Raw genomic sequence first — 14736 nt, 5'->3', positions numbered from 1 at the left:
CGTTTCAAGAGGCTTTGAGAGAGCAAGCAACGTTGTTGACAAGTAACCAGAAAGTTCAAGATACAGCTATTCTCCGTCTTACAGATGCAATTTCTAATGCCCGGGTCCACCCTAATATTCCCAGTAGTGTGTTACAAAAATTCCAAGAAGGAGAAGATCCTGACTTCTTCTTCACCAATTTTGAAAGAGTTGCTACCACCGCTAGTTGGCCTGCAGAAAGGTGGGGACAATATGTAGCACCGTTATTATCTGGGGAGCAACAGGCGGCGTACCAAGCAGCTAACCCAGCTGGAGTAACTCCCTATCCAGAGATAAAGATAGCAATCCTCGAGAGATTAGGGTGTGACCAAGAGTATTATAGGGCACGTTTTCGTAAGGAGAAGTGGGTTACAGGTGACAATCCCCGAGCATTATTTTACAGGGTCAGAGACTTGGGAAACAGGTGGCTATAGCCCCATACTGCCACCATGGAAGAGGTTACAGAACAAGTTTTTCTAGAACAGTATCTGGAGGCTTTACCTGCCAATACTAGAGCCTGGTTAAAGCAACACCCTGGATTAACGTCCCAATCTGCTATCGAGCTAGCTTGTGCTTATCATAGGTATCCAGACTTCAAAAGCCCTACTGGGAGAACCCCCGTTGTATTTCCTAAACCTGCACCCCGAGCTCCCAATGACAGTGTAGAGAAACGTTCTTTTCCTACCACTAGACCCACACCAAAACCCTTCCCAAAACCCAACTCCCCTGTTCTGTAGGACCTCAATGCTTTAGATGTGCAGAGTGGGGGCATATATCACGAAACTGTCCCTTAAACAATGACGGCTCCGAACCAATGGAAGTGGGTTGGTCCTGAGGGCGAGTTTTAGTCACGGGTCTATGTAGAAAGATGTACAAGAAAGCCATCCGATTAAATGGGAATCCTATTGAGGCTTTACTAGACACAGGATGCCACCATACAGTAGTAGTACAAGACTTGGTACCCCTGAACTCTCTATGTGAGGGAGAAACCGTTCTAGTTTCCTGTGTTCATGGAGACGTTAAGGAATATCCTTTAGCCGAAGTCTTACTTGAAATAGACGGTTATCCACAAGTCCGTAGAGTGGGGGTAGTTCCCCGACTTCCTGAGAATATTTTGTTAGGAACGGACCTGCCCAAATTTCATGACTATTTAATGGAACCCTCGGAACAAGAAGCCAGAGCAGAATGGCTACAGGAGGCTCCGTTTTCTAGTGAAAACCTAGTTCAGCCCAAAGACCGAGAGCATAAGTCAAAGAATGAGAAAAGAAGGGACAAAGAGAGGTATAACAGTGCCTGTCAGTCTTTTGCTTCATGTTTACTTTCTTCCCCAGACCGTGGAGATACTCCTGCACGAAGTTTCCGTGCAGCTCAGAAAGATGACAGCACCCTCACAAATGCCTGGAATCAAGTGCAGGCGAATGACTCAGAGAAGGTAGGACCCTATTTGTGTATAAAACAAGGGTTACTGAATCGAGTAAGTGAAGGAGCAACTGCAAGGGTAGAACAGTTATTGGTACCAGTAGCCTTTCGAGAACAAGCTTTGCAATTAGCACATGACCAGATGGGTGGGGGTCACTACGGACAGGAATTAACTCTGAAATATTTACTGGATCGATTTTACTGGTGTATCGAGAAACTGCTAGGTTCTGTGCCACATGCCCAAAATGTCAGTTGATAAATCCCAAAAAAGACAAGAAAGTACCCCTCTGTCCTTTACCCATTATTGATGTGCCATTTCAGCGTGTAGGGATGGACTTGGTAGGTCCGGTAATTCCTTCAGCCAGAGGGCATCAATATATCTTAGTGCTAGTGGACTATGCAACAAGATATCCAGAGGCTATACCTCTAACAAGCATGACTACGCTAACTGTGGCTCAGGCTATGATATCTTTCTTCTCCGAGTAGGATTTCCGTTGGAGTTGTTGACAGATCAGGGAACCCCTTTTATAGCAAAACTCATGAAGGAAGTATGTTCCCTTTTGGGGGTCCAACAGATTAGAACGGCAGTCTATCACCCCCAGACTGACGGTTTGGGGGAAAGGTATAACCGAACGATTAAGACCATCCTGAAGAAGCTGATAAGCGAGACAGGAAAGGATTGGGACAGGAAGTTACCTCTAGTACTCTTTGCTATTAGAACACATGAGCAGAAATCCACGGGATTCTCCCCATTCGAGTTGCTATTTGGGAGGAAACCCCGTACTTTACTCGACATGGCTGCCGAGCAGTGGACTGAGGAAGAGGATAAGGGGAAACCACTGTTAGGATATATGCAGACCCTAAAAGAAACCTTAGCCACACTATGGGATACTGTCCACCAAAACATGGACAAAGCACAAAATAGACAAAAAGAGCAGTATGGTAAAACAAGCCAGTTGAGGGAACTGAGGGTGGGAGACAAAGTACTGATTCTACTCCCTTCTTCGGATAAGAAATTATTGGCTACATGGCAAGGACCATATACCATTACACAGAAAGTTACACCCGTTTCATATAGAGTAGCAGTACCACACACTAACAAGGTGGGACAAACATACCACATTAATTTACTAAAGAAATGAGAAAAACCAAGTACAGGATCCCAAGAGGCCGAGGTAGTCCAATCCATAAATCATGTGACCATCACTCCACTAGAGTTACCTCAGGAGATGGGGAGGGGTGAACAGCCATGGGTCCCCGATTATCTGTAGATGAAAAACTACAGTTAGAATGTTTACTTGACCAGTACCCCGAACTTAGTTCTGGAAAACCAGGGAAAACATCCTTGGTAGCCCATGATATTGTTACCCCACCAGGAAGAGTGGTGAATGTGAGACCCTATCGAATACCTGAGGCTAGGAGAGAGGCGGTATAACAGGAAATAGAAAAGATGCTACAGGCGGGTATCATTGAACCTTCCAAGAGTAATTGGCGTTCCCCCACAGTTTTAGTGCCGAAACCGGATGGCAGCATCCGTTTCTGCATTGACTTCCGCCAAGTAAATGCCCATTCAAAATTTGACAATTATCCAATGCCTCGAGTAGACGAACTAATTGAGAAACTAGGGGAAGCTAGGCTGATGTCCACCATTGACTTAACCAAGGGCTATTGGCGAACACCCCTGACGGAGACAGCTCAAGAGAAGACAGCCTTCTCTACACCCTCAGGGTTATACCAATTTAAAGTGATGCCATTTGGGCTACATGGAGCACCGGCCACCTTTCAGAGACTTATGGACATATTACTAAAAACCCATCACAATTATGCCGTTGGTTACTTGGATGACATTGTTGTGTATAGCCCTGATTGGAAAACCCATCTAGAACACCTAAAAAACGTATCTGAGACCTTGGCTCAGGCAGGATTAACTATGAATCCAAAGAAGACCACTCTGGGCACCCATCAAATAAACTATTTAGGTTACACCATAAGTGAAGGGACCTTAAAACCCCAAGTTTACAAACTGGAAGCTATCAAAAATATTCCCAGACCAACCACCAGAAAAGAGGTACGAGCTTTCCTCGGGTTAGTCGGATATTATCGAAGATTCATTCCCCAGTTATCTGACGTGGCCAGCCCTCTCACAGACCTATTGAGAGGAAAACCTTCAAGAGCCAAAATCGGGTGGGGTCCAACACAAGAGAGAAGCTTTGCAACCCTAAAGACTATACTGTGCCAAGCCCCAATTTTGACTTGTCCCGACTACAAAAAGACATTTGTTTTGCAAACAGAGGCCTCAGATAAAGGACTGGGAGCTGTATTATCTCAACCAGATAATCAAGGACTGCTTAAACCAGTGCTGTTTCTGAGTCGCAAACTATTCCCGAGGGAGACACGCTATGCCACCATGGAGAAAGAATGTTTGGCCATCAAGTGGGCCATGGAATCTTTACAGTACTATTTGTTGGGAAGGACTTTCTTTTTAGTTACCGATCATGCTCCCCTAACTTGGTTAGCAACCAATAAGGAAACCAATGCTAAAGTATTAAGATGGTTTTTAGCCTTACAGCCTTTTTCATTTAAGACTCTGCATATGCCAGGAAAATTCCAAGGGAATGTAGATTATCTCTCCAGATATCCGACAGCTGAATGGCCCGATCGTTCATCTCCAGGAGAGAGGCAATGTGATAGAGAGCATCCTATCACCCAGGCTACCGGGGACTTCAAGATGGTGTCCAGTGGTCCACCTCAACCAGAGGCATCAAGCGGTCTAGTGTACGGAGCAAGGGAAGAACAGAAGCCCGGACAGGAGTTAAAAGAGAGCCGTTGGCTCAGCTGTGGGCTGTCTGGTGATGGGAGATTCGGAGGAAGAGAAGCTGCGACGGACAGCGGGAGGAGAGGAGGCGAAACTACGCAGGACAGAGCACCGGAGGACGGAGCACGTGGAGACGGAGTGAAGAGTCCCGACGCTGGAGACACGGAGTTGGCGAACCGACGGAGCGGCGGAACTGACCCACGGGAAGTGTCCCCAACACACACCGTGCTCATATCCGGCTGTCCCTGAGAACAACAGGACACCGTGATACCCATTGCTACGGTCACCGGGGACCGTAGCCTCAGGCAAGTGACGTGGGGAGAACGGTGGAGGAGGAGGTTGGAGGGCACAGGACTGTTGGGCTTGTGGCATAAATAAAGTTGTGCACGCTGCATGCGAACACTCTTTTCTTCCCTTCCCCATTCCTCGCCACCCCAACCCTTCCTCCTAATTAGGAATACCACTAACCTCGGTGACCCCAAGGTATTGGTGACGGGTGCATGCATAGAGCTTTAAGAGTCTATACAGTCTGTGACGGTAATGTTCTTCTGTTTGCCTTTTGGGAGACGGCGGTACGAGTGACCTGCGAGGAAGAGTGACCAAGAAAGAGAGAGACTGAGTACTGCTTCCCCGAACTCCAAAGACCGCGTCCGTCACACTGTGTTATTTGCTACCAAGTATTCTGAACAGTTTATCCTTTTGATGCGTGAATAAAATGCTTATTTTGCTACTGTCAATGACTGTGTGAAAGAGTTAATTAAAGACAAAGTATTGAAACCCTTACAGACATATAGGGTGACTTACTAATATCTAAAAGGGAGGTTTTACCTCTCATAAAGGGTTATTTTAACAGTGTGTACTGTACATTTAAACTGCAGCAGACAGAATTTAAAGAGTAGGCCTGAAATCATGTTTCCCATTGTCACGCTAGTGGATGGCACAATGGGTGCTACAGTACACAGGTGACACTTAACATCCAGGCACTGGTGTGCACTCTTTACACCATATATGAGTGACTTACAGGCAACTTAAATATACCAATTAGGAGCAAGGTAATTCAGCCATGTTTAAAGAGGGAGCACAGGCACTTTACTACTGGTTAGCATGGGTAAAAAGCAAACACTTCGAAAACCAGCAAACAAAATTAGGGTCCAGCAAATGTGAAAAAATCTGGGGTGACCTTGAAGAAAAGGTGATTTCCTACACTCACCCATAACTATGAGAGTGTACAACCAGCAAAAACAATCAAACTCACGAAGACTTCCCTGTGCTAGATGTGGAACCCACTGATGAAGCATACTATGTTAGGAAGGCAAGGGTTCATCATCCAATATAAGTACAAGAATATAAGGGAAATCCAAAAGAGGTTTGGCCGTTTCTTCCAGAGTGTTGTATTTGTTGTATGCTTATGTCGGTTTACAGAGTGCGTACAATTGTAATTTAACTGCTCTTGTTACCTCTTCATAGGTCGAGCCTAGGCAGCGTGGATGCGCTGTCTGCAAGGCCTGTAGTAATCCCTATACGGAGTGTAATCCCACCTGCTGCTTACCATTGGTTCACTCCAGTTTGTGTCTTATTTGCTAGATCTTCTTTGGTTGGTGCTCCCGATACATCACTTCCATTTTGTGATCAGGAGCATCGTCCAACAACAGTTTCCTTACACTGTAGCTGTTTGTATGTTCCTTTGAGGACTACTTCAACAAATCGAAGTGTTGAAGCTTGAAAACATAACATGAGTGAATCAAGGATACACTTCGCCCGACTTGTTTAAATTTCCTATTGTAACTGGGTTCACACTGGCAGGTCTAAGGAGCGCGTGCGGTGCTTCATCTCAGCACCACACAGCTCTGCCAAAGTGAGCCTCAGTGCACCACAAAACCACCGTGCCATATTAACACTCGGTGGCACAACACAACACCACCACGTTGGATTGCCTCAGATGTGCAGAATTTCGCCATGCATAATATTTTCAGAATTTAGCCATGCTACTCGGTAAGGACACAACTGCCAGTGCCAAGTACTTACACGGGTTGTCTGTGAATTTAGTGTAATGCTTGTTTCCCGTGCTAAAATCTTTTAACAGATGTCAATCCGTAATGTCAGTACATGCGGGTGACATAAAAACAGGTCTGATCCCCATGTGATAGACTGTGTGTTTTTTGCTAAGTGTCCTGATTTTTTCGGCTGCCCCTGTTTTCATTCTTTTTCTTTGGCTTGTTTGGCATCTTTCCTTACTGGACTATATATTAGCTCCACCTTGGAAAAGAGGGTAGTGTTGCTGCTAGGATTTATGCATCAATGAGAGTTGGTCAGCACAATGTGGGTGCCTGCCACAATTTGCAGAGATCAACTGGGGGCCCCCAAACACGCTTTCCGATATGGTTTCCATGTCAGACAGGCCAGAATGGAAACCATGTAGGAAACCGTGCATTGTAATCTCAAAGGCGGAAAGGCCCGCCCTTGAGATTAATGGCTGGAAACTGAGGAGCCGATTAGGATGCAGCATGGAAGCCACCGATCGTCGGTCAGTTCCTTCCGAGCCATATCATAAGCTTTAAGCTACTCTACAGGGATGTTACTGCAAACACTGGAGTGCGGAGAAGCATGTGTGCCTAGTTCTGGGGGAGTTATCTGACCTTGTTCGCAGCTGTTATCATTTATTTAGCTTATTTTAATTTGTTAAACTGATGTGACTGAGTGCTCTACTAAATATAGGCAGACAGAATCACCATTACCACTATTTAACACACCATATACAGCCAATCCACACCACAGAATTCCACATCATGCCACAAAATTCAACAGCACACAACATAATTAAATTACACTACATATCACTCAATACAAAATGCTATTCAACATAATTAGACTCCATGGCACACAATCCCACTTATTGTAATTCCAGTGCCATAATACTTCATAATTCCTATCCACATATTTCAACTGCACACCATGTCACATAATGTCCACATAAATACACTTCACACCACACAATTCCATCGCACACAATTCCACAACTAACAATTCCCATCAAACCACATAATTCCACTCCAAACTACATACATCCAAAACACATAGATAAAAGACATGGTCATTTACAATCCCAATAGCTCTAACTCTCGCAAATGTGAATCCTATTGCATTGAAAATGCTTGTTCGAACTAGCTGTTTATGTTATCTGTCTTGAATATGTGCGAGTACCATGTGATATTCTTCCAATCACCTGGCCTTTACTTATTTTTTGTTAGAGAAGTTTGAGCTGCTACTGTCCATGTACCTTTATTAAGTTGTGAAGCTTGGTATACAACTTTCCACTGCACAAAAGACAAAACAATTCACATTGCCAATGCTGGTTTTAATGCCAGATGTGAATGAAAGAGCAAACTCTCACAAAATATGTGAGCAGAGTTTACTTTTTGGTTTTAAGTATAACAAAACTGTTTTTGAAATGGACTAGAAAACTCTATTAAATGTTAAAACATAGCTGACAAGTGGCTCGATGCCCTGTATAATACCTATGGTAAATTCTTTCATTTGAGCCAACAGCACTTTGCATCCTTGGGTGTTGAGCCCATAATGAAAGTGTTAAAAGCAAAACTACAGCCATTAAGAACATGTCTTGGCTGGATAAGCCCAGATTGGCTGATAGCATCATAAGTCATTGTAACACTTGTCAGACTTGTTAAATGCAGAATAACATTTAGTTCCTGACTTTCTGCCTTTTCTTGTTGGCAGTCCTGGGTGAACCATTCCGGTGGGTGAGAGAGCACATATAACCTTATAATTACAAATGTGAGCACCCCACTGCTAATGGGCTCACATTAACACTCCTCTGAAAACCAAAGCAATGTGCTAAAAACAAGTTGTTTACCAGAACAAGGCAAGGAGCAGCACGAGAAAGTATCCAAAGAGACATTGAGAAAGGAAAAATGATGCTCTGGCATCCCTTTTCCAGAACACATCCTCGGCCTAGAGGTTGGTGTCATTGAGATAGGGCACCTGCAACATCATGGTGGTGCACTCTGCCTTGAACAGGTGCAGCACGTCCTGCACATGCTTTTTTATGAGGGCCGCCCTGACACAGAACATACATTATCTCCCTTTGTAGCGTGTTGAACAGATCCTCCGAAACATCTGGATACACGAATCAGAGGAATTTACAATTCGTCCTGGAGTTTGATCATCTTCAATTTATCGAACATTGGAGCATAAGTGGTTCTTCACACAAAGTCTATAATGCTGCTTTTAGAAACTTTCATTAGCTGTGTTTTGAGTTAGGTCTTTGAGCAAGAGAGACAGTGAGTGGAATTCACTGATGCAGTTTGTGGGGAAAAATCCATCTGGAACTAATCCTATTACTAAGCTCTTGCCCTGAAACATGGCTGGAATAGTAAATGAACCCTGTCCTAAAACATGTAGGAAGGTAGCTAGGCTGAACTGAAGTATAACAATCATGAAAATGTCTGTCAAGAAATATCTATTCATGGTTGAGAATATGCCAGTTCATATTTTGGCATCTATCTATGGCACCTCCTGTATCAGGCCCCATTTGAAAAGGGACGCAGGACAGACAGGGGCTTTTGGGCCATAACTGTGGTTGTTGGGGTCGTTTGCCACTGGAGTCCTTGGATCCATCCTAGAACAGCTATGCAAACTGAGCAAAGTACACAGTTTCTGCACAAGATTTTCTAGGAAGGCAGAGACTCTGAACTCAAACAGTCAAACAACAGACTAAGGGGCCAATTATGATGCCGGACGGACCTGAGTCCGTCCGCCACCATAGAGTAGGAGGGACCGTCCGCAGGGGCAGCGGCGGTCCTTCCATGCAAATTAGGATGTGACCGCCACCCTGGCGGTCACATCCGGTATTTTTAACATTGCGGCGGGTGCTGCTTGAAGCAGCACCCGCCGCAATGTTAAAAATGTAAGTTGTGCATTTGCATGCATAAAGCGGCAGGCACCGCGCAGTGCCTGCCGCTTTGTGCACGCAAATGCAGGGGGGTACCATAGGTGCCCCCCATGTGCACCCCCCACCCCCTCTTCACCCCTGGGGCCCGCAACGGGCCTCCAAACAAAAAAATGTATGCCTTTGCACGGCGGAAATGCCGCCGTGTAAAGGCATGTTACTCTAGACATCCTAATATGGCTGGCGGTGTCTGATAGACACCGCCAGCCATGTTAGTGCTTTTCTGCCGCGGACGGGAGGCGACCGCGGCGGAAAAGCTGTGGACTGAAAAACGATCCCCCAGCCATCCTAATCAGTCCGCTGCGGTTTTCCTGCATCCTCCGGCCCGGCGGTGGCTTCCGCCGGCCCGGAGGATGCGGGAAAAACCGCCATCATAATCAGCCCCTTAATACCTTAATGTCCAGTACAGTGGTTGTCTTAATAAAAAAGGGAAGCACTTTAATAACACAGCAAAATGAAATACTGTACACATTAATGAGGGTAAGCTGCAGGGTTCTACAACCACTTCTAATGGCGCTATCCAGAATTAATCATTCCTCCCACAGCCTGCAGAGGTCTATGGCTCCTATGGTGCCTCCAATAGCTACACGTCTTAGAAGAAGAGATAAGGGGCCATAGTCAATAAGCAGGCAGAGGCGCTAGCTCGCTGGTTGGTAAACTGTAGGCCAGTTTCTTCAGATGTCACCTTCACTCCTCTCCCATCAACCAAATGACAGTGCTCTGAAAAGAAAGGACTAAGCATCAATTCCCTACTAAAAAGTCCTCACAAAAATGCGCCGTCTCCACCCTCCCTCCCCCGCTTCAACACACACACCTTAGTGTCTGGGGTTCATCCCATCACTGCCAGGAATGCAGCAAATACACTTACTCTAAACATACAAAAGGTATTGCGAGGAATGCTTGCAAAACGTTTAGCCTCTGATAATCGCCTAGGGTAGTTTTCCAACCCATTGCTTTTTAGCCACCTTGCCACCTCAGATTAGACTCAGCCATATGCAAATCAGCCCTTGTCCTGCCCCAATGGGAATGGTCTATCCCAAACTGCCAGGCCAGGTCCTTTCTGAACCGGAACAGAAGCAACCCAAGACCGGTTTTAGCTTATTTAAGCCTCTTCAGTCGGTTGCAGTGGCACAGTGAGCACAGGACATCAAACATACAAAAAGTGATGGGAGGAACGCTTGCAGATTGTCTAATAAATTACTCCACCTGGGAAAGCTGCATTTAATTCTCTACATCGGGCCAAGTCAAACCAAGGGCTGTCCAAAAATGGATTCTGCTGGTCCCAGCAATTATGCTTTCACCATAACATATAGCCTTGCTACTGTCTACTAAACCTTACATACACAAACTGAACACGCACAAAGGAAGATAGTGGAAAGTCTGGGTGTCACATGTAAGTGGAACTTTAAAAGATGAGCCCAGTAGGCATTGCACTCCTCTTGAACTAGGAAAAAGGTCTGTTGAGTATTATTAATCCGGAAAAATCAGTACGCTTCCATCACTAACCCAGGACATGGACAGTAGTCCAATGTCCATATAAAGAGCACACTTGATGCACCCCTTCCAGGTCACGGAACAGGTTCTGCACCTTAGAATCACATGGACAGACTTGGGCCTCACCACAAAAGCTAGATCAGAGTGTCAGCTGGGTCAACAATAAGTGAGCAAACCAATTTCACATGCAGTCGGGTTACACAAAACAGAGGTACATGCCCGTTTCATGTGCAAGGGGAATTCCTTCCCCAACACTAAGTTTTCACATGGATTCTCGCCTGGTCGAGGCTGCATAAAGGTGCTACAAATAATATGAACCCGCGTGACTTCCATAGGCTGTTATGTACCAAAAGAAGGAGAGCTCAGTTAGGTAAAGGCTGGTCGTGGCAATATGCATTGATTTGCAGGTCACTGCCGACATTCGAAGGTCAAAAAGTATTGAACCTTTAAATTTGGTAATGGTATTTAAAGTAATTACAAACAGCGGTATATAATACTATGCAAAACAAGTACTTATTATTACCTGTATTGTATGATATACAGCGCTTTTGATACCGCTTGCTAGCCACATCACTACTTGTGATATTTGTACCCACAGTATATGTTTCCAGAACCTGAAATATTTGACATTTGGTAGTGCATATGCTAGGCATCTCGAACACTTTGCAAACCCGACTTCGTGGAGCTTTTATTTTCAAGAAAAAATGCAGTTTCACAAACGAGCAGGGCAAAGAAAGTGAGCGTTGGCCTTTGAAATCAAAGAAAATTAACTCAGTGTTGGGTGAAATCCTTCTTGAAGGATAGATCGCAGCAGGTCTTCCTCAGGCCGTATGTCTCTACTGAGAAACCACTGGAATGGGTGGTTCCGCAGGGCTCAGCACTCAGTCCCCTATTTTTTAATGTTTATCTGTCCCCACTAGCGAACTTGGTGGAATCCTGGGGTGTCAGAATGATCTCTTATGCGGACGATACTCAGCTTGTGTTTGATTTTAGAGATCACTCTGATGACTATATGGCTAATTTCCGTCACTGCCTGGTTTACATCGCATCCTGGATGACCACCAATAACCTCAAATTGAATACAGATAAGACGGAGGTCTTATTCTTCAATCAAAAAGCTCCCATACCAGCCAACATATGGTGGCCTACAGAACTGAATCCCCCCCTGATCCAGTACAATCTGCCCGTAACTTAGGCTTCCTATTTGATACGGCACTGTCCTGTAAAACACAAATCAACAAAGTCTCTGCATCTTGCTTCGGAAAGCTCCGCATGATTAAGAAGATCGTTCCCTTTCTCCCCCTTGATTCACGAAGGACGGTGGTCCACGCCTTGATCACGTCCCACTTGGACTATGCAAACAGTCTGTATGTGAGAGCCCCGGCTTATCTCATCAAGCGGTTATAGATAGTGCAGAATGCCGCCGCCAGGCTGATTTGTAACATTCCATATCGCCACTCCATTACACCATTCCTGGCCACACTGCATTGGCTGCCAGTGAGTCAACGTATACAATTCAAGTCTTTAGTCATCGCCTTTAGGGCTCTCATTGGTCGAGGCCCGGCATACGTGAGGCGCAGACTTAAGGTCACTCAATCAGTACGCCACCTTAGATCAAACCATCTTCGCTTGATGTACACTCCACACTTCCGTCTTGCACGAACGGGGGGCTGGGCCTTTGCGGTGGCCACATCCAAACTTTGGAATAGCCTCCCGCTGGAGCTCAGATATCTCCCTACCGAATCCTTGTTTCGGAGGAAACTCAAGACCTGGTTCTTTTCCAAGATCTAGCTCCCACTGAATCTCTCTGGTATCAGCTGTCTGCAGCGCCGGGACACCCCCGTCGGGGGTAGCCGTGCGCTTTATAAGCTTCAAAATAAAATAAATAAATAAATGAAAAAGGTCCCAAAATGGTCTTTGTCTGCTATCTAGTGGAATTGTAAAGCACTGCGCTTCTACAATCATTTAATAAGTGGCTTTTCCAACAAACCTCGGACTTTTCTGCAACATTTCAATTATTCCTCGGTCTATTTGTCACAAAAAGTAGGGCTCAGTTAGGTAAAGGCTGGTCGTGGCAATATGCATTGATTTGCAGGTCACAGCCGACATTCGAAGGTCAAAAAGTATTGAACCTTTAAATTTGGTAATGGTATTTAAAGTAATTACAAACAGCGGTATATAATACTATGCACAACAAGTACTTATTATTACCTGTATTGTATGATATACAGCGCTTTTGATACCGCTTGCTAGCCAAATCACCACTTGTGATATTTGTACCCACAGTACATGTTTCCAGAACCTGAAATATTTGACATTTGGTAGTGCATATGCTAAGCATCTCGAACAATTTGTAAACCCGATCATAGACTTCATGGAGCTTGTATTTTCAATGCAGTTACACAAACGTGCAGGGCAAAGAAAGTGAGTGGCGTTGGCCTTTGAAATCAAAGAAAATGAACTCGGTATTAAATGCAAAAGGTCCCAAAAATGGTCTTTGTCCGCTCTTTAGTGGAATTGTAAAGCACTGCGCTTCTACAATCATTTAACAAGTGGCTTTTCCAACAAACCTCGGACTTTTCTGCAACATTTCAATTATTCCTCGGTCTATTTGTCACAAAAAGTAAGATTCCTTTTCTTTCTTGGTTGACATTTCGTTTCCAACTGTCATGACTGTCGTAATGTGGCTGCCTGACCCTGTGTGTGACAGGACAGGCAGCACAGGAAGGGCGTGGGGAGGAGAGGAGGTAGGCGGTAACAAAGCAGTAACGAGGTACACACGTAAGAATAAAGACGTGTCTACTGTACCTCCTCTGGCTCGTGTTTTTATTGGGGTAAACAGCGACAATGGCGACGAGGGTGGGATGCCTGCAATAGATCCCACGTCGCTTCAACACCCCGCTGCTTATGAGCAGCCGAACACTCGAGCCTGCAGCCCCCCTGTCGGAGCGGCGCCTGAGCGGCTGAAAACCGCGCTCAATCGCTGACGGGCTGCCTCCTGCCTCCTGTCCCCAAAGCAGCGCGGTGGAAAGGGAACCGCTGCGCGAAGAGAAACAGAGGGACGTCCTGGTGTCCAATCACACTGCAGCCGGCCACCAAGAGAAAGCGTGAGAGACGCTGCAGACACCCTGCTGAAAAGAAAAAGAGCGCGAAAGACGCTGCGGCCGCACTGAAGCGAGAGAGAGACACGTGGTGGGCACAACCAAGCTGGGTGAGTCCATAAAACGAAGCGACTGCCCAAATTGCTCAAATTGCCTAAAGAAAACGTGTTTTTACACAGAATCTAACTGTTTCAAGCAATACCACGTGTCACTGACGGCGGCCATTTTGAGGTCAGGCGTGGCCCATAGACTTTCATGCACATTTACTGGAGCGGCCATCTTAGAGTCAGGCACCCTGAAATACTTACATAAAGTGGCCCAAATCATACTAAGCTCTCTTTTCTGAGCATGTCAGTGCAACCTAGCTCCTCCAGTGATACCGGAGGAACGCCAGCAACGGTTACACCTGCGACACCAGGAACACAAGCTCCACCTACCAACGCTGCCATAATGAATCACACAGGGCCCCAACCAATCATGGGACTATCATATCTCCGGCCACCAGAGCCATTGGAACTCACCTCTGGCAGCAGCATGGGCCCTAAATGGAAGACGTGGTCCGAAGATTTTGAGGACTATATGACAGGTGCACAAGTCCAGGACCCCAAACAGAAACTAGTTGCCCTACGCAATTTAGTGGGAAAAGACATTGCTCAACTCATCAAAGAATTGCCTAATGCAGCCACTGCTTCATATGATGACGTCAAAGGAATCCTCGACAGGCAATTCCTACACAAATACAACCTTGATTACGAACGATACACGTTCAACCTAGCTACACAAGAAAAAGAAGAAAGAATGGGTGACTTCATACTACGCATTCGACGACTAGCCCGACACTGCAATTTTGATGACTTCAACACTGAAGACGCACTGCGACTACGCATAATTGAAGGATGTCAATCCGAGTCACTAAGGCGACG

The 14736-nt window shown here is 45.6% G+C and overlaps 1 protein-coding gene across 3 annotated transcripts in view; it reads right to left on the bottom strand.

Moving 5' to 3' along the window:
• The window catches only part of LOC144755187 (caspase-7-like), a 635423-nt gene that overhangs the window by 417270 nt on the left and 203417 nt on the right, over window positions 1–14736 (bottom strand). The gene's annotated exons all lie outside the window — the stretch shown is intronic.

Source organism: Lissotriton helveticus, chromosome 5_1 (assembly GCF_964261635.1).
Source record: "Lissotriton helveticus chromosome 5_1, aLisHel1.1, whole genome shotgun sequence".
In the NCBI taxonomy this organism is placed as follows: domain Eukaryota; kingdom Metazoa; phylum Chordata; class Amphibia; order Caudata; family Salamandridae; genus Lissotriton; species Lissotriton helveticus.
Note: the sequence above shows the minus strand (reverse complement) of the source record. Positions and strands in the feature narration are given on the sequence as shown.